Source organism: Meriones unguiculatus, chromosome 14 (assembly GCF_030254825.1).
Source record: "Meriones unguiculatus strain TT.TT164.6M chromosome 14, Bangor_MerUng_6.1, whole genome shotgun sequence".
In the NCBI taxonomy this organism is placed as follows: Eukaryota; Metazoa; Chordata; class Mammalia; order Rodentia; family Muridae; genus Meriones; species Meriones unguiculatus.
Window position 1 is genome coordinate 48,659,169 of NC_083361.1, and position 19,034 is coordinate 48,678,202.

At 41.0% G+C, this 19,034-nt stretch overlaps 4 non-coding genes across 4 annotated transcripts; all 4 read right to left on the reverse strand.

The window, feature by feature from the left end:
• Positions 1–3,494: 3,494 nt before the first annotated feature.
• Positions 3,495–3,559, reverse strand: LOC132647749 (small nucleolar RNA SNORD109A). The gene has a single exon (XR_009586092.1). It is a non-coding gene; the product is annotated as a small nucleolar RNA SNORD109A (small nucleolar RNA).
• A 3,521-nt stretch (positions 3,560–7,080) lies between these two features.
• Positions 7,081–7,145, reverse strand: LOC132647853 (small nucleolar RNA SNORD109A). The gene has a single exon (XR_009586193.1). It is a non-coding gene; the product is annotated as a small nucleolar RNA SNORD109A (small nucleolar RNA).
• Positions 7,146–12,460: 5,315 nt separating this feature from the next.
• On the reverse strand, positions 12,461–12,525 carry LOC132647362 (small nucleolar RNA SNORD109A). Its single transcript, XR_009585730.1, has one exon. It is a non-coding gene; the product is annotated as a small nucleolar RNA SNORD109A (small nucleolar RNA).
• Positions 12,526–15,531: 3,006 nt separating this feature from the next.
• Positions 15,532–15,596, reverse strand: LOC132647854 (small nucleolar RNA SNORD109A). Its single transcript, XR_009586194.1, has one exon. It is a non-coding gene; the product is annotated as a small nucleolar RNA SNORD109A (small nucleolar RNA).
• Positions 15,597–19,034: the final 3,438 nt, after the last annotated feature.

Below are 19,034 nucleotides of genomic sequence, written 5' to 3' on the forward strand. Positions count from 1 at the left end.
ACCTACCAAGTGAAACCCCAGAGAGCTAGACTCCTGGGCCTTGACAAGGAAGTTCAAAACTGTGCAGGAGGCATGTAGCTCATTCTGTCAAAGGTTCTGGGGAAACACAGAGGACAGGATTAAAGTGCCTTTCCCCTTTGACACCATATGAGAAAAATAGAGTTCAACACATTGCCTTTGGTGGGTGTCACTGGCCCCAAATCGGATACCTATGAATGTTCCCTGAACTTATGTATTTAATCTTTACAACAAAGATTTGGTAAGAATAGAGAAAACATTCAAGAAAGCAAATTGACTTTTTTTCCTATCTAGATAAGATTTTTTCAACATGCTAATTTGCTGTTTTGATTCTATGCTCTTCATGTTAACCCGCCTTTACACTTCCTCCTCCTGTTCCCTGTCTTCCATGTATGTTCCTCTCCATCTTACAGTGCCCAGTATTGAGCCTTCCAGTTGTCCTGGAATTGTCAATGCTTTGGAGGATTTTGTGATGTATGTCGCATGACCACCAGCTCCTTCCATATTTCCTTGGACAACAAAAAGCAACACACAGGCCAAGCTACATTTTGGTCCATATACATCACCAGGTATCACACAGGACATTGACAGGGACAGGAGTTGGGTTCTGTGTGCCTGATTCCTGAACCTTCTCTTCTTATCACCTCTCATGTCATGTTTCTTCAAATGAACTCAACACCACCCAGTTTCGAAGATGAAGGAAGGCATTGCATTTAATACCAAAAATATTCTTAGTTTTGTTTTGTTTTGTTCTGACAATGGACAACTAGATTTCTGGCTCAACATAATCCATAATCATTTATAAAAAGAATAAATATGGTTCATTGTTAGCTCTGTTTGAGTTTTCAAAAACTTTATGGCAATTCACCTGAATTTTAGAGGGCAAGATTGCATGTTTCCATGCTACTTACAATGAAATGAAAAGGCATGGGTTACTCTCTTAGTATCCACACCAGAGGATCAAGGATAGATGAAATTTGTGAGGGTTATTGTTCTGTGCTCTAGGGGTCTAGACTCCTAACACCCTATCATCTTCCTTTGGGTTCCACACCTGTCAGGGCAGAAATAAGTGTTTAATTCTTTGAGCTTGAATGTCGATAAGGGAAGGAGCTGGGAGAAGGATTTTCTTAGTACTTCTGGATAAATTATTTAGAATTGGAAGCTTCAATGGTAGAGTCAAAAGAAAGTCAATTATGCCAATAACTTCACCCAACTGTTGGTTTTTTTAAATGCACCTCAAAATACTAATGGTATTGGGTAGTGTCCTTGTCACTTGCTTCGGTTGGGACTACTTAGCTAAGTCCCCTACAATGCCAGGGCCATAGCAAGTGTTCCACCATCAAGAGGCAAGATGAAGCCTAGGTTGTTTAGCCATGAGAGGGACGTTAAATAAATCTCATCTCTAGTGTTACACAGTAGGTAAATATTTAGTCAGGCGAGAATGCAGCCTGCCTACAAACAAAAGACACAATGGGAAGCAGCGTCACTTACCTGTCCTGCCAGAAGGGAAGCACCTCTCCAAATTTTAGCCTGCAACATAATAAGTATGAAGGTTTTCAGAAAAGGAAATGCGTCTAGGCAACCTTGACTTTCTAAAGTGTCCCGACCTTCAAGTCTGCCAGCAGTTCAGTCTTTCCCAGAACCAACTATTGAATTCATTTCCTCCCTTCCAATCCCCTCAGATTTTAGCCACTGTGGCAAGGATTTCTCTTCTTCTGATGACTTCCTCAGAAGCTGTCTGTGAGAGCATCTTTGCCAGTGCCAGCAGGCACAGTGTGGACGCCTCTCAGTGGGCAGCGAGGAAGTTGGACAAAGCAAAGAAGAAGCAGTGAGTATGGCATTGCAGTATGGTCATTTTTAACTCCTCCTTTCAAAAAGTCAAAACGACCAAGTTGCACAGAGGTGAAAGTCAGTAAGCCCAATGGTATCTTTGAGATTTCAGGGTGTCATTGAAATTTGTCCTCTGTGCATGGAATTCTCTCCTTGTTTATCCAACAGAGTGTTCCATAATTGACTATAGATTTCTTCCCTGCCATGCAACCTCATCTTGGAAGAGAGGGGAATCCAAAGGTACCTTTTTGTCTACATGTATGTTACCATGTCTCGATTCATGGAACTCAAGTCTTCCACTTGGAAGAGCGTTGGAATCATCTACCATGCTTCAGGTTAAATCTGATGAAAAGAAGATGTTTTCTACGCACTAACTGACTAGCCCGTGCTCAAATACACATGGGTTGCTTTTTATCGAGTATTTTGTACTACACATCTGAGATTACATGATGTCCTTGTTTGGATATTCAAACTTCAACCATGACTTTAGAAATTGTGTATCCAGCAAGTGTTACCAAGAGTCCTATGCTCCAGATTCATAAAAGTCTGTTAGTAGTAAGATATATGTATATATATATATATATATATATATATATATATATATATATATACATGTATGTGTGTGTCAGTTCTGAATTAATTGTGTTCATCATGAGGATGTTAAGAAGATTCAGTGTGTGGTTCTTTCTTGTTTCATTGGAGAGTTAGCGCCTCTGATCCATTATCAGGATTGTAGATCTACCAGCTAGCAACATGTTCTTTAGAAATATCTTTCCTTGTTTCATGAAGGAATAGTTGTTTTCATAGATCATGGGTAACACGCAAATTTTGTTAGAATAGATGATTTGCATCTGTGTGAGAGCGGCAATAAGAGGATGAATGTACCCAGGAGGAAAACAGAAACAACAACAACAAATAACAGAAAGCAAAGCCCAAATGTCATTTCTCATGATGGATCAACTGAGATGGTTTCCATGCGAGAGAGAGATAGGTAAACACAACATGCTCTGGAAGATTTTGGCAGCTAAGACATAAATGATGAACACCAATAAAACTAGGGAATGTCTCAAACAGATGCCCTGGCTTCTCACCTAGCCATTATTATCTAGAATTTACCCAGCCTCCAACAGGAAAGACCATTTCAATTTTCCCTCTATATAAATTGAATGATCCTTTAATTATTTGTTATACGTCAGCCTTTACACAACTTTGGGTAAAGTGCGAGGGCAGTCATTGTCCTCCAATATTCTTGAGACTACTGGCATGAGCCCTAACCTCCCCTCCTGACACTTTACCACATATGTGCAAGGATACATCGCCGGAGACTAGGAATGAGCAGCACGTTCGAATTCATCAGTTCTTACATACTTTTTGAGTACGTCATTTGCACCTACAATCATCTCTACCTGATATATGTGCCTACTCCTATAGTAAAGGTTGTCTCCCTATCACTTGGAATCATTTCTATCTCTTTGAAAATAGAAAGTAATGCAGATTGTATCAAAAAAGTATGGTACTGTTATGAGGCCTTTTTCGAAAAATCTCAGAATCTGATGCCATACTGCCCAGTTCTCATCCTCTCTGAAGAGGGAAGTGTGCAAGGCAGGCTCTGAAATCCTCATGGGTCTCACGAGGACCTCATATCTGGACCTCAGATCGCATCTGTTCAAGTCAGTCAACGTCCTCAGATACCTGTTGTCATCATAGATCCAGAAAGGCCTTCGCTCAACACATGAGTTTTCACCTACCAAGTGAAACCCAGAGAGCTAGACTCCTGGGCCTTGACAAGGAAGTTCAAAACAGTGCAGGAGGCATGTAGCTCATTCTGTCAAAGGTTCTGGGGAAACACAGAGGACAGGATTAAAGAGCCTTTCCCCTTTGACACCATATGAGAAAAATAGAGGTCAACACATTGCATTTGGTGGGTGTCACTGACCCCAAATCGGGGACCTGTGAATGTTCCCTGAACTTATGTATTTAATCTGTACAACAAAGATTTGGTAAGAAGAGAGAAAACATTTAAGAAAACAAAATGACTTTTTTTCCTATCTAGATAAGATTTTTTCAACATCCTAATTTGCGGTTTTGATTCTATGCTCTTCCTCTTTTCCCGCCTTTACACTTCCTCCTCCTGTTCCCTGTCTTCCATGTATGTTCCTCTCCATCTTACAGTGCACAGTATTGAGACTTCCAGTTGTCCTGCATTTGTCAATGCTCTGGAGGATTTTGTGATGTATGTCGCATGACCACCAGCTCCTTCCATATTTCCTTGGACAACAAAAAGCAACACACAGGCCAAGCTACATTTTGGTCCATATACATCACCAGGTATCCCACAGGACATTGACAGGGACAGGAGTTGGGTTCTGTGTGCCTGATTCCTGAACCTTCTCTTCTTATCACCTCTCATGTCATGTTTCTTCAAATGAACTCAACACCACCCAGTTTCCAAGATGAAGGAAGGCATTGCATTTAATACCAAAAATATTCTTAGTTTTGTTTTGTTTTGTTCTGACAATGGACAACTAGATTTCTGGCTCAACATAATCCATAATCATTTATAAAAAGAATAAATATGGTTCATTGTCAGCTCTGTTTGGGATTTCGAAAACTTTATGGCAATTCACCTGAATTTTAGAGGGCAAGATTGCATGTTTCCATGCTACTAACAAGGAAGTGAAAACGCATGGGTTGCTCTCTTAGTATCCACGCCAGAGGATCAAGGATAGATGAAATTTGTGAGGGTTATTGTTCTGTGCTCTAGGGGTCAAGACTCCTAACACCCTATCACCTTCCTTTGGGTTCCACATCTGTCAGGGCAGAAATAAGAGTTTAATTCTTTGAGCTTGAGTGTCGATAAGGGAAGGAGCTGGGAAAAGGCTTTTCTTAGTACTTCTGGATATATTATTTAGAATTGGAAGCTTCAATTGTAGCTTCAAAAGAAAGTCAAATATGCCAATAACTTCACCCAACTGTTGGTTTTCCAAATGCACCTCAAAATACTAATGGTATTAGGTAGTATCCTTGTCACTTGCTTGGGATGTGACTACCTAGCTAAGTCCCCTACAATGCCAGGGCCATAGCAAGTGTTCCACCATCAAGAGGCAAGACAAAGCCTAGGTTGTTTAGCCATGAGAGGGACGTTAAATAATTCTCATCTCTTGTGGGACACAGTAGGTAAATATTTCGTCAGGCGAGAATGCAGCCTGCCTACAAACAAAAGACACAATGGGAAGCAGCGTCACTTACCTGTCCTGCCAGAAGGGAAGCACCTCTCCAAGTTTTAGCCTGCAACATAATAAGTATGAAGGTTATCAGAAAAGGAAATGCGTCTAGGAAACCTTGACTTTCTAAAGTGTCCAGACCTTCAAGTCTGCCAGCAGTTCAGTCTTTCCCAGAACCAAATATTGAAGTCATTTCCTCCCTTCCAATCCCCTCAGATTTTAGCCACTGTGGCAAGGATTTCTCTTCTTCTGATGACTTCCTCAGAAGCTGTCTGTGAGAGCATCTTTGCCAGTGCCAGCAGGCACAGTGTGGACGCCTCTCAGTGGGCAGCGAGCAAGTTGGACAAAGCAAAGTAGAATCAGTGCGTATAGCATTGCAGTATGGTCATTCTTAACTCCTCCTTTCTCAAAGTCAAAACGACCAAGTTGCACAGAGGTGAAAGTCAGTAAGCCCAATGGTATATTTGAGATTTCAGGGTGTCATTGAAATTTGTCCTCTGTGCATGGAATTCTCTCCTTGTTTATCCAACAGAGTGTTCCATAATTGACTTTAGATTTCTTCCCTGCCATGCAACCTCATCTTGGAAGACAGGGGAATCCAAAGGTACCTTTTCGTCTACATGTATGTTACCATGTCTCGATTCATGGAACTCAAGTCTTCCACTTGGAAGAGCGTTGGAATCATCTACCATGCTTCAGGTTAAATCTGATGAAAAGAAGATGTTTTCTACGCACTAACTGACTAGCCCGTGGTCAAATACACATGGGTTGCTTTTTATCGAGTATGTTGTACTACACATCTGAATTTACATGATGTCCTTGATTGGATATTCAAGCTTCAACCATGGCTTTAGAAATTGTGTATCCAGCAAGTGTTACCAAGAGTCCTATGCTCCAGCTTCGTAAAAGTCTGTTAGTACCAAGATATATATATATATATATATATATATATATATATATATATATATATACATATATGTGTGTGTCAATTCTGAATTAATTGTGTTCAACATGAGGATGTTAAGAAGATTCAGTGTGTGGTACTTTCTTGTTTCATTGGAGAGTTAGCGCGTCTGATCCATTATCAGGATTGTGGGTCTACCAGCTAGCAACATGTTCTTTAGAAATATCTTTCCTTTTTTCATAAAGGAATAGTTGTTTTCATAGATCTTGGGTAACACGCAAATTTTGTTAGAATAGATGATTTGCATCTGTGTGAGAGCGGCAATCAGAGGATGAATGTACCCAGGAGGAAAACAGAAACAACAACAACAAATAACAGAAAGCAAAGCCCAATTGTCATTTCTCATGATGGATCAACTGAGATGGTTTCCATGCGAGAGAGAGATAGGTAAACACAACATGCTCTGGAAGATTTTGGCAGCTAAGACATATATGATGAACACCAATAAAACTAGGGAATGTCTCCAACAGGTGCCCTGGCTTCTCACCTAGCCATTATTATCTAGAATTTACCCAGCCTCCAACAGGAAAGACCATTTCAATTTTCCCTCTATATAAATTGAATGATCCTTTAATTATTAGTTATACGTCAGCCTTTACACAACTTTGGGTAAAGTGCGAGGGCAGTCCTTGTCCTCCAATATTCTTGGGACTACTGGCATGAGCCCTAACCTCCCCTCCTGACACTTTACCACATATGTGCAAGGGTACATCCCCGGAGACTAGGAATGAGCAGCACGTTCGAATTCATCAGTTCTTACATATTTTTTGAGTACGTCATTTGCACCTACAGTCATCTCTACCTGATATATGTGCCTACTCCTATAGTAAAGGTTGTCTCCCTATCACTTGGAATCATTGCTATCTCTTTGAAAATAGAAAGCAATGAAGATTGTATCAAACCAAGTATGGGTACTGTTATGAGGCCTTTTTCGAAAAATCTCAGAATCTGATGCCACTCTGCACAGTTCTCATCCTCTCTGAAGAGGGAAGAGTGCAAGGCAGGCTCTGAACTCCTCATGGGTCTCACGAGGACCTCATATCTGGACCTCAGATCGCATCTGTTCAAGTCAGTCAACGTCCTCAGAGACCTGTTGTCATCATAGATCCAGAAAGGCCTTCGCTCAACACATGAGTTTTCACCTACCAAGTGAAACCCCGGAGAGCTAGACTCCCGGGCCTTGACAAGGAAGTTCAAAACTGTACAGGAGGCATGTAGCTCATTCTGTCAATGGTTCTGGGGAAACACAGAGGACAGGATTAAAGAGCCTTTCCCGTTTGACACCATATGAGCAAAATAGAGGTCAACACATTGCCTCTGGTGGGTGTCAATGGCCCCAAATCGGGTACCTGTGAATGTTCCCTGAACTTATGTATTTAATCTTTACAACAAAGATTTGGTAAGAATAGAGAAAACATTCAAGAAAGCAAAATGACTTTTTTTCCTATCTAGATAAGATTTTTTCAACATCCTTATTTGCGGTTTTGATTCTATGCTCTTCATGTTAACCCGCCTTTACACTTCCTACTCCTGTTCAATGTCTTCCATGTATGTTCCTCTCCATTTTACAGTGCCCAGTATTGAGCCTTCCAGTTGTCCTGCAATTGCCAATGCTCTGGAGGATTTTGTGATGTATGTCGCATGACCACCAGCTCCTTTCATATTTCCTTGGACAACAAAAAGAAACACACAGGCCAAGCTACATTTTGGTCCATATACATTACCAGGTATCCCACAGGACATTGACAGGGACAGGAGTTGGGTTCTGTGTGCCTGATTCCTGAACCTTCTCTTCGTATCACCTCTCATGTCATGTTTCTTCAAATGAACTCAACACCACCCAGTTTCCAAGATGAAGGAAGGCAATGCATTTAATACCAAAAATATTCTTAGTTTTGTTTTGTTTTGTTCTGACAATGGACAGAACTAGATTTCTGGCTCAACATAATCCATAATCATTCATAAAAAGAATAAATATGGTTCATTGTCAGCTCTGTTTGGGTTTTCGAAAACTTTATGGCAATTCACCTGAATTTTAGAGGGCAAGATTGCATGTTTCCATGCTACTTAAAAGGAAGTGAAAACGCATGGGTGGCTCTCTTAGTATCCACGCCAGAGGATCAAGGATAGATGAAATTTGTGAGGGTTATTGTTCTGTGCTCTAGGGGTCTAGACTCCTAACACCCTATCATCTTCCTTTGGGTTCCACACCTGTCAGGGCAGAAATAAGAGTTTAATTCTTTGAGCTTGAATGTCGATAAGGGAAGGAGCTGGGAGAAAGCTTTTCTTAGTACTTCTGGATATATTATTTAGAATTGGAAGCTTCAATGGTAGCTTCAAAAGAAAGTCAAATATGCCAATAACTTTACCCAACTGTTGGTTTTCCAAATGCACCTCAAAATACTAATGGTATTAGGTAATATCCTTGTCACTTGCTTGGGTTGGGACTACCTAGCTAAGTCCCCTACAATGCCAGGGCCATAGCAAGTGTTCCACCATCAAGAGGCAAGACGAAGCCTAGGTTGTTTAGCCATGAGAGGGACGTTAAATAATTCTCATCTCTTGTGGTACACAGTAGGTAAATATTTCGTCAGGCGAGAATGCAGCCTGCCTACAAACAAAAGACACAATGGGAAGCAGCGTCACTTACCTGTCCTGCCAGAAAGGAAGCACCTCTCCAAGTTTTAGCCTGCAACATAATAAGTATGAAGGTTATCAGAAAAGGAAATGCGTCTAGGCAACCTTGACTTTCTAAAGTGTCCCGACCTTCAAGTCTGCCAGCACTTCAGTCTTTCCCAGAACCAACTATTGAATTCATTTCCTCCCTTCCAATCCCCTCAGATTTTAGCCACTGTGGCAAGGATTTCTCTTCTTCTGATGACTTCCTCAGAAGCTGTCTGTGAGAGCATCTTTGCCAGTGCCAGCAGACACAGTGTGGACGCCTCTCAGTGGGCAGCAGGGAAGTTGGACAAAGCATAGAAGAGGCACTGCCTATAGCATTGCACTATGGTCATTCTTTTTTTTTTTTTTTTTTTCAATGCTGTTTATTCAGGAACATTGAAGAATCCTCGGGCCCTGGGGAAAGTCAGCCCACAGCTTAAATAACCTCTGGGTAGCCAACCCAGGCGTGCCACGGGGGCAATGCAGATAGGTCCACATACATGGAAGCAAGCCAGATCCTCGGCCTTAGCCAAATGTGGAGTTGTTCGTGACAGAGAGCACTCACCATCAGGAAGGTGGAAGGCGGAAACCAGCTCCATCTTTAAGGCATAGCATTCCGCAGCTCTCTACAGTTCTCCCTTTTTGTTTTAGACGCATCAGGCAAGAGTAGAGGTCTGATCTCTGATATTAGAAATGAATTGGGACTTTGTACAGATGTTCATTTAGGTGTCATCCACCCAAAGAGCATCAGACCCGTCCGATACCTTTTTCTCAGAGGCGGGACCTGGGGCATCAACCTGCATCCAATCAGACATGCTCTTCTCTGGGTCCAAAGCGGCTGACCCTGAGTGCAGTGCTTAGCCTCGCATCCTGAGCTTATCATTTTAGCTTTTTATGGTATCCAACCATGCTTGGGGGAATGTCCTGCTTCATGGCTGTAAAGGCCTGAATGATCATGGCTGCATCACACTGTTGTGAGACTCTAATCTTGCATATATACCACAGGCAAACCAAGGAGACCAACACCAGAAGGCCTTCTAACACTCCCATGCCCGCCCATTCCTTCAGAAGGTTCATTGCTGCAGCAATCCATGTTGATAATCCTGTGGCTAGTCCTGCGTCCACTCTGGTAGAATTTACTGTGACAATGGCCACTCTCAGCTGCTCCATCGTAGTATCGAATTCTCCAGTCCAATTATCTAAAATATAGCTCGACAATTGTTTAGACAGATTTGCAGCACAGGAAAAATTCTCATGTTGTATGCTAGTGACACAAAGTCCAGCATACTTTCATTGACAGCCAGGTTGAGCGATTTGCCATAGGGTATCTATTTGCTCCTACAAGAGGTCAATCCTCTGATTGAACACCATCAAGCTTCCTTTTAGTTGAGCATTAATTCCTTTATGTACAACAAAGGCATGAGCTACATTGGCTTAATGATTATTCAGGGTCTGAACTGACAGACTACAATAAGAAAGGAGAGGAGATCCTCCCCTATTAGTGGACTTGGGGAGTGGCATGCAAGCAGAGGGAGGAGGGAGGGTGGGATTGGGAGGAGAGGAGGGAGGGGCTAATGGGGGGATGCAGAATGAATAAAGTGTAATTGATGAAAAATTTAAGAAAAAAAGGAAAAAAATAATTTAATAACCTTAAATGAATTTCAAAATTGGAGGAAAACATGGAGTTAGTCAATTGGCATGGAGCACGTCTCGCCCCTGGGGGCAATGGTCTCCTGAACTTACTCAGACCTCGGACACCACCACTGCTAGTTCTAGAACTGACGCAGGATGTTCCAACGAGGGGTTAAGGCTTCTCATAATATTTCCTATAAGCCCACACCTGTTTGTCTATATCCCCCATTTTTATTCATTATTAGCCAGATAGAGTCAAGTAATTGTGGTAATGATACTTGCTTTTTTGCCCAATGCTGGAATGCTAGTAAATTTAGGTATGCCCTGGTTACTCGCATGCCTCGCTGGGTGCCTGTGCCCATTGATGCCCCTCACGCTATGACTCTCTTCAGACAGAAAAGGTATCTTGGAACTACAGCCACCATTGTTACTACCATCTCATTGACAGCTGTTGGAGCTACCACCAGGGCAATAGCCATGAGTCATACTGTACAGTATGGTCATTCTTAACTCCTGGTTTCTCAAAGTCAAAATGAACAAGTTGCACAGAGGTGAAAGTCAATAAGCCCTATGATATCTTTGAGATTTCAGGGTGTCATTGAAATTTGTCCTCTGTGCATGGAATTCTCTCATGTTTATCCAACAGAGTGTTCCATAATTGACTTTATATTTCTTCCCTGCCATGCAACCTCATCTTGGAAGAGAGGGGATTCCAAAGGTGCCTTTTTGTCTATATGTATGTTACCATGTATCGATTCATGGAACTCAAGTATTCCACTTGGAAGAGAGTTGGAATCATCTACCATGCTTCAGGTTAAATCTGATGAAAAGAAGATGTTTTCTACTCACTAACTGACTAGCCCGTGGTCAAATACTCATGGGTTGCTTTTTATCGAGTATGTTGTACTACAAATCTGAGATTACATGATGTCCTTGATTGGATATTCAAGCGTCAACCATGGCTTTAGAAATTGTGTATCCAGCAAGTGTTACCAAAAGTCCTATGCTCCTGCTTCCTAAAAGTCTGTTAGTAGTAAGATATATATATATATATATATATATATATATATATATATATATATATATATATATGTGTGTGTGTGTGTGTGTGTGTGTTTCAGTTCTGAATTAATTGTGTTCATCATTCATGAGGATATTAAGAAGATTGAGTGTGTGGTTCTTTCTTGTTTCATTGGAGAGTTAGTGTGTCTGCTCCATTATCAGGACTGTGGGTCTACCAGCTAGCAACATGTTCTATAGACATAGCTTTCCTTTGTTTTTTAAAGGAATAGTTGTTTTCATAGATATTGGGTAACACGCAAATATTGTTAAAAGAGATGATTTGCAGCAATAAGAGGATGAATGTACCAAGGAGGAAAATAGAAACAAAAACAACGAATAACAGAAAGCAAAGCCCAATTGTCAATTCTCATGATGGATCAACTGAGAGGGTTTCCATGCGAGAGAGAGATAGGTAAACACAACATGCTCTGGAATATTTTGGCAGCTAAGACATACTTGATGAACACCAATAAAACTAGGGAATGTCTCAAACAGGTGCCCTGGCTTATCACCTAGCCATTATTATCTAGAATTTACCCAGGCTCCAACAGGAAAGATCATTTCAAATTTCCCTCTATATAAATTGAATGGTCCTGGAATTATTTGTTATACGTCAGCCTTTACACAACTTTGGGTAAATGGCGAGGGCAGTTATTGTCCTCCAATATTCTTGGGACTACTGGCATGATCCATAACATCCCCTCCTGACACTTTACTACATATGTGCAAGGGTACATCGACCGAGACTAGGAATGAGCAGCACGTTCGAATTCATCAGTTCCTAGATAGTTTTTGAGTACGTCATTTGCACCTACAGTCATCTCTACCTGATATATGTGCCTACTCCTATAGTAAAGGCTCTCTCCCTATCACTTGAAATCATTTCAATCTCTTGGAAAATAGAACGCAATGAAGAATGTATCAAACCATGTATGGGTACTGTTATGAGGCCTTTTTCGAAAAATCTCAGAATCTGATGCCAAACTGCACAGTTCTCATCCTCTGTGAAGAGGGAAGAGTGCCAGGCAGACTCTGAAATCCTCATGGGTCTCACACGGACCTCATATCTGGACCTCATATCGCATCTGTTCAAGTCAGTCAACGTCCTCAGATACCTGTTGTCATCATAGATCCAGAAAGGCCTTTGATAAACACATGAGTTTTCACCTACCAAATGAAACCCCAGAGAGCTAGACTCCTGGGCCTTGACAAGGAAGTTCAAAACTGAGCAGGAGGCATGTAGCTCATTCTATCAAAGGTGGTGGGGAAACACAGAGGACAGGATTAAAGAGCCTTTCCCCTTTGACACCATATGAGAAAAATAGAGGTCAACACATTGCCTTTGGTGGGTGTCACTGGCCCCAAATCGGGTACCTGTGAATACCAAAAATATTCTTAGTTTTGTTTTGTTTTGTTCTGACAATGGACAACTAGATTTCTGGCTCAACATAATCCATAATCATTTATAAAAAGAATAAATATGGTTCCTTGTCAGCTCTGTTTGGGTTTTTGAAAACTTTATGGCAATTCACCTGAATTTTAGAGGGCAAGATTGCATGTTTCCATGCTACTTACAAGGAAGTGAAAACGCATGGGTGGCTCTCTTAGTATCCACGCCAGAGGATCAATGATAGATGAAATTTGTGAGGGTTATTGTTCTGTGCTCTAGGGGTCTAGACTCCTAACACCCTATCATCTTCCTTTGGGTTCCACACCTGTCAGGGCAGAAATAAAAGTTTAATTCTTTGAGCTTGAATGTCGATAAGGGAAGGAGCTGGGAGAAGGCTTTTCTTAGTACTTCTGGATATATTATTTAGCATTGGAAGCTTCAATGGTAGCTTCAAAAGAAAGTCAAATATGCCAATAACTTCACCTAACTGTTGGTTTTCCAAATGCACCTCAAAATACTAATGGTATTAGTTAGTATCCTTGTCACTTGCTTGGGTTTGGTCTACCTAGCTAAGTCCCCTACAATGCCAGGGCCATAGCAAGTGTTCCACCATCAATAGGCAAGATGAAGCCTAGGTTGTTTAGCCATGAGAGGGACGTTAAATAAATCTCATCTCTTGTGGTACACAGTAGGTATATATTTAGTCAGGCGAGAATGCAGCCTGTCTACAAACAAAAGACACAATGGGAAGCAGCGTCACTTACCTGTCCTGCCAGAAGGGAAGCACCTCTCCAAGTTTTAGCCTGCAACATAAAAAGTATGAAGGTTATCAGAAAATGAAATGCGTCTAGGCAACCTTGACTTTCTAAAGTGTCCCGACCTTCAAGTCTGCCAGCACTTCAGTCTTTCCCAGAACCAACTATTGAATTCATTTCCTCCCTTCCAATCCCCTCAGATTTTAGCCACTGTGGCAAGGATTTCTCTTCTTCTGATGACTTCCTCAGAAGCTGTCTGTGAGAGCATCTTTGCCAGTGCCTGCAGGCACAGTGTGGACGCCTCTCAGTGGGCAGCGAGGAAGTTGGACAAAGCAAAGAAGAAGCAGTGAGTATAGCATTGCAGTATGGTAATTCTTAACTCCTCCTTTCTCAAAGTCAAAACGACCAAGTTGCACAGAGGTGAAAGTCAGTAAGCCCAATGGTATCTTTGAGATTTCAGGGTTTCATTGAAATTTGTCCTCTGTGCATGGAATTCTCTCCTTGTTTATCCAACAGAGTGTTCCATAATTGACTTTAGATTTCTTCCCTGCCATGCAACCTCATCTTGGAAGAGAGGGGAATCCAAAGGTACCTTTTTGTCTACATGTATGTTACCATGTCTCGATTCATAAAAACTCAAGTCTTCCACTTGGAAGAGCGTTGGAATCATCTACCATGCTTCAGGTTAAATCTGATGAAAAGAAGATGTTTTCTACGCACTAACTGACTAGCCCGTGGTCAAATACACATGGGTTCCTTTTTATCGAGTATGCTGTACTACACATCTGAGATTACATGATGTCCTTGATTGGATATTCAAGCTTCAACCATGGCTTTAGAAATTGTGTATCCAGCAAGTGTTACCAAGAGTCCTATGCTACAGCTTCGTAAAAGTCTGTTAGTAGTAAGATATATATATATATATATATATATATATATATATATATATATATACATATACATATATGTGTGTGTCAGTTGTGAATTAATTGTGTTCATCATGAGGATGTTAAGAAGATTCAGTGTGTGGTTCTTTCTTGTTTCATTGAAGAGTTAGTGCATCTGATCCATTATCAGGATTGTGGGTCTACCAGCTAGCAACATGTTCTTTAGAAATATCTTTCCTTGTTTCATAAAGGAATAGTTGTTTTCATAGATCTTGGGTAACACGCAAATTTTGTTAGAATAGATGATTTGCATCTGTGTGAGAGCGGCAATAAGAGGATGAATGTACCCAAAAGGAAAATAAAAACAACAACAACAAGTAACAGATAGCAAAGCCCAATTGTCATTTCTCATGATGGATCAACTGAGATGGTTTCCATGCGAGAAAGAGATTGGTAAACACAACATGCTCTGGAAGATTTTGGCAGCTAAGACATAAATGATGAACACCAATAAAACTAGGGAATGTCTCCAACAGGTGCCCTGGCTTCTCACCTAGCCATTATTATCTAGAATTTACCCAGCCTCCAACAGGAAAGACCATTTCAATTTTCCCTCTATATAAATTGAATGATCCTTTAATTATTAGTTATACGTCAGCCTTTACACAACTTTGGGAAAAGTGCGAGGGCAGTCATTGTCCTCCAATATTCTTTGGACTACTGGCATGAGCCCTAACCTCCCAGCCTGACACTTTACCACATATGTGCAAGGGTACATCGCCGGAGACTAGGAATGAGCAGCACGTTCTAATTCATCAGTTCTTACATATTTTTTGAGTACGTCATTTGCACCTACAGTCATCTCTACCTGATATATGTGCCTACTCCTATAGTAAAGGTTGTCTCCCTATCACTTGGAATCATTTCTATCTCTTTGAAAATAGAAAGTAATGCAGATTGTATCAAAAAAGTATGGTACTGTTATGAGGCCTTTTTCGAAAAATCTCAGAATCTGATGCCATACTGCACAGTTCTCATCCTCTCTGAAGAGGGAAGAGTGCAAGGCAGGCTCTGAACTCCTCATGGGTCTCACGAGGACCTCATATCTGGACCTCAGATCGCATCTGTTCAAGTCAGTCAACGTCCTCAGAGACCTGTTGTCATCATAGATCCAGAAAGGCCTTCGCTCAACACATGAGTTTTCACCTACCAAGTGAAATCCCAGAGAGCTAGACTCCTGGGCCTTGACAAGGAAGTTCAAAACTGTGCAGGAGGCATGTACCTCATTCTGTCAAAGGTTCTGGGGAAACACAGAGGACAGGATTAAAGAGCCTTTCCCCTTTGACACCATATGAGAAAAATAGAGGTCAACACATTGCCTTTGGTGGGTGTCACTGGCCCCAAATCGGGTACCTGTGAATGTTCCTTGAATTTATGTATTTAATCTTTACAACAAAGATTTGGTAAGAATAGAGAAAACATTCAAGAAAGCAAAATGACTTTTTTCCTATCTAGATAAGATTTTTTCAACATCCTAATTTGCGGTTTTGATTCTATGCTCATCATGTTAACCCGCCTTTACACTTCCTCCTCAGGTTCCCTGTCTTCCATGTATGTTCCTCTCCATCTTACAGTGCACAGTATTGAGCCTTCCAGTTGTCCTGCAATTGTCAATGCTCTGGAGGATTTTGTGATGTATGTCGCATGACCACCAGCTCCTTCCATATTTCCTTGGACAACAAAAAGCAACACACAGGCCAAGCTATATTTTGGTCCATATACATCACCAGGTATCCCACAGGACATTGATAGGGACAGGAGTTGGGTTCTGTGTGCCTGATTCCTGAACCTTCTCTTCTTATCACCTCTCATGTCATGTTTCTTCAAATGAACTCAACACCACCCAGGTTCCAAGATGAAGGAAGCCATTGCATTTAATACCAAAAATATTCTTAGTTTTGTTTTGTTTTGTTCTGACAATGGACAACTAGATTTCTGGCTCAACATAATCCATAATCATTTATAAAAAGAATAAATATGGTTCCTTGTCAGCTCTGTTTGGGTTTTTGAAAACTTTATGGCAATTCACCTGAATTTTAGAGGGCAAGATTGCATGTTTCCATGCTACTTACAAGGAAGTGAAAACGCATGGGTGGCTCTCTTAGTATCCACGCCAGAGGATCAATGATAGATGAAATTTGTGAGGGTTATTGTTCTGTGCTCTAGGGGTCTAGACTCCTAACACCCTATCATCTTCCTTTGGGTTCCACACCTGTCAGGGCAGAAATAAAAGTTTAATTCTTTGAGCTTGAATGTCGATAAAGGAAGGAGTCGGGAGAAGGCTTTTCTTAGTACTTCTGGATATATTATTTAGCATTGGAAGCTTCAATGGTAGCTTCAAAAGAAAGTCAAATATGCCAATAACTTCACCTAACTGTTGGTTTTCCAAATGCACCTCAAAATACTAATGGTATTAGTTAGTATCCTTGTCACTTGCTTGGGTTTGGTCTACCTAGCTAAGTCCCCTACAATGCCAGGGCCATAGCAAGTGTTCCACCATCAATAGGCAAGATGAAGCCTAGGTTGTTTAGCCATGAGAGGGACGTTAAATAAATCTCATCTCTTGTGGTACACAGTAGGTATATATTTAGTCAGGCGAGAATGCAGCCTGTCTACAAACAAAAGACACAATGGGAAGCAGCGTCACTTACCTGTCCTGCCAGAAGGGAAGCACCTCTCCAAGTTTTAGCCTGCAACATAAAAAGTATGAAGGTTATCAGAAAATGAAATGCGTCTAGGCAACCTTGACTTTCTAAAGTGTCCCGACCTTCAAGTCTGCCAGCACTTCAGTCTTTCCCAGAACCAACTATTGAATTCATTTCCTCCCTTCCAATCCCCTCAGATTTTAGCCACTGTGGCAAGGATTTCTCTTCTTCTGATGACTTCCTCAGAAGCTGTCTGTGAGAGCATCTTTGCCAGTGCCTGCAGGCACAGTGTGGACGCCTCTCAGTGGGCAGCGAGGAAGTTGGACAAAGCAAAGAAGAAGCAGTGAGTATAGCATTGCAGTATGGTAATTCTTAACTCCTCCTTTCTCAAAGTCAAAACGACCAAGTTGCACAGAGGTGAAAGTCAGTAAGCCCAATGGTATCTTTGAGATTTCAGGGTTTCATTGAAATTTGTCCTCTGTGCATGGAATTCTCTCCTTGTTTATCCAACAGAGTGTTCCATAATTGACTTTAGATTTCTTCCCTGCCATGCAACCTCATCTTGGAAGAGAGGGGAATCCAAAGGTACCTTTTTGTCTACATGTATGTTACCATGTCTCGATTCATAAAAACTCAAGTCTTCCACTTGGAAGAGCGTTGGAATCATCTACCATGCTTCAGGTTAAATCTGATGAAAAGAAGATGTTTTCTACGCACTAACTGACTAGCCCGTGGTCAAATACACATGGGTTCCTTTTTATCGAGTATGCTGTACTACACATCTGAGATTACATGATGTCCTTGATTGGATATTCAAGCTTCAAACATGGCTTTAGAAATTGTGTATCCAGCAAGTGTTACCAAGAGTCCTATGCTACAGCTTCGTAAAAGTCTGTTAGTAGGAAGATATATATATATATATATATATATATATATATATATATATACATATATGTGTGTGTCAGTCCTGAATTAATTGTGTTCATCATGAGGATGTTAAGAAGATTCAGTGTGTGGTTCTTTCTTGTTTCATTGAAGAGTTAGCGCATCTGATCCATTATCAGGATTGTGGGTCTACCAGCAAGCAACATGTTCTTTAGAAATATCTTTCCTTGTTTCATAAAGGAATAGTTGTTTTCATAGATCTTGGGTAACACGCAAATTTTGTTAGAATAGATGATTTGCATCTGTGTGAGAGCGGCAATAAGAGGATGAATGTACCCAGGAGGAAAAGAAAAACAACAACAACAAGTAACAGAAAGCAAAGCCCAATTGTCATTTCTCATGATGGATCAACTGAGATGGTTTCCATGCGAGAAAGAGATAGGTAAATACAACATGCTCTGGAAGATTTTGGCAGCTAAGACATAAATGATGAACACCAATAAAACTAGGGAATGTCTCAAACAGGTGCCCTGGTTTCTCACCTAGCCATTATTATCTAGAATTTACCCAGCCTCCAACAGGAAAGATCATTTCAATTTTCCCTCTATATAAATTGAATGATCCTTTAATTATTAGTTATACGTCAGCCTTTTCACAACTTTGGGAAAAGTGCGAGGGCAGTCATTGTCCTCCAATATTCTTGGGACTACTGGCATGAGCCCTAACCTCCCAGCCTGACACTTTACCACATATGTGCAAGGGTACATCGCCGGAGACTAGGAATGAGCAGCACGTTCTAATTCATCAGTTCTTACATATTTTTTGAGTACGTCATTTGCACCTACAGTCATCTCTACCTGATATATGTGCCTACTCCTATAGTAAAGGTTGTCTCCCTATCACTTGGAATCATTTCTATCTCTTTGAAAAAAGAAAGCAATGAAGATTGTATCAAACCAAGTATGGGTATTGTTATGAGGCCTTTTTCGAAAAATCTCAGAATCTGATGCCATACTGCACA